The 1669-nt window shown below is 42.0% G+C and overlaps 1 protein-coding gene across 1 annotated transcript in view; it reads right to left on the bottom strand.

Annotated features, from left to right (window-relative positions):
- LOC106526309 (adhesion G protein-coupled receptor E2) overlaps window positions 1-1669 on the bottom strand; it is an 8662-nt gene that overhangs the window by 1388 nt on the left and 5605 nt on the right. The gene's annotated exons all lie outside the window — the stretch shown is intronic.

Below are 1669 nucleotides of genomic sequence, written 5' to 3'. Positions count from 1 at the left end.
ATGTATTAGCTCAGCGCTACACATTCTCCTCTCGTCACCGAGGTCCTCCATCCACATGACAGAGAGGGGAACACAAAAATGTCTCAGCCTGCAACTGAAATTATGGATGGTGGACCTCAGTTTAACTTGTTTGTCGCGCTAGCGCCGAGCTAATACATATAAGGCAATATAGCGTGAGGGCTAGTGCAAAGGCTAACAGGCTAAGCTGAGGTTGTTCTTCCATGAAGCAGCTCTGTTGTCCATCTATATTTTCAGGCTGAAACACACACAGGCTACCTTCTCCTTTCTGTCAATGCTCTCTGGTTTCATTTAAAAGAGCCAATCGTCAGTGTGGTGGCAAATGCAGAAACACGTTGGAATAATACGAGAAAAGTCTGCGTATGTGATAATCAAATATGATTTTAATTGTGAGCAACGAACACAGAACTGAATCAAGAAGGTTCTGCCTGCTGGGCGTCAGCAGAATACAGCCAATAATATACCGTAGGCCAAACCCATGTGTCAGTTTACAACCAATCATAGATCGCCAAATGTACTGTTCAGCCAATCACAAAGCTCACACCCTGTCCATCATGGATTCCCGTTGTCCAGACAAAAAGAGCGTAACGAGCTATCAGAAAGGTACAAGATGAACAGTGTCAAGGGGAAAACAGATTAATAATTAGTCCATGACAGTCAGATACATGTATTATCCAAGATTAACCTTCAGGGTGGATATAGCTCCCTAGCAGCCTCGCACCGATGACCTAGTTGATGTCATCATTTACCCAGAATGCTTTGCGTGGAAATAAAATGGCTCCATCCGTGTTAAAATCTATTTAAAAAAAATTACTAAACCAACCAGCCTACATTATTTTTACAGTCTTTATTTTACAGTTAAAATAAATGCTTATCAGATAAAGTTTAGTGTTACAACTAATCGTGGATCCCTTTAAGGCCCGGCCACAGTTGGTGCCTGGTCTTATTTTATCTCGGCCCTGGTTCTGGTCATGTTTGTTTTGAGGAGAGAGCCACCTCAATGTGGGTGGGATCATCAAATGAAATATGTGCCAGTCTTATTAAATTTTATGTGTGACACAACTATGGACTACACTAAACTCAAAGTAAAAGGACTGAAGACTGTACCAAACCATCTATGTACAGGTGGATGCTGAAAATGAGAGTAAGATGACAGATGGTAAGCCAGTGGTCAGCTTGTTGTTGCATGGTACATTGTTACAGATGTTGTTTAGCTGAACTCGTGTGAAAGAAACATGATTCGTGTAAATTAAATCTCATTTTTGGGCCATCCCAAACAGAACCAGAGGTCTTATGGTCTGAGAAATYAGAGTGGAACTGGACCATAAGGGCTACTGCAAACACGTTGAATGTAGGTTTAAATCCAGGCCAGGCCAGCTCTCCAGCATGTTCTGAGTTTTTCCTGGGGTCTCCTCCCAGTGCGGAATGGGGAATTCTTTCTACATGCCCGACTCTAATCAACTGGCTCCTCAACTGTGAAGAAGCAGTGGCTCTACTCTGTCTCTCCCAGATACTCTACTTCTGTACTTCTTACCATATCTCTAAAACAGAGCCCAGTTACTCTGTGGGGAGATATATATATATATGTTGCAGCTTGAAGACATCAGTCGACGAATGGAGTAGTTTTTATCCAAACATTTATTTTCTTTTA

Source organism: Austrofundulus limnaeus, unplaced genomic scaffold, assembly GCF_001266775.1.
Source record: "Austrofundulus limnaeus strain Quisiro unplaced genomic scaffold, Austrofundulus_limnaeus-1.0 Scaffold271, whole genome shotgun sequence".
Lineage (NCBI taxonomy): Eukaryota > Metazoa > Chordata > Actinopteri > Cyprinodontiformes > Rivulidae > Austrofundulus > Austrofundulus limnaeus.
Note: the sequence above shows the minus strand (reverse complement) of the source record. Positions and strands in the feature narration are given on the sequence as shown.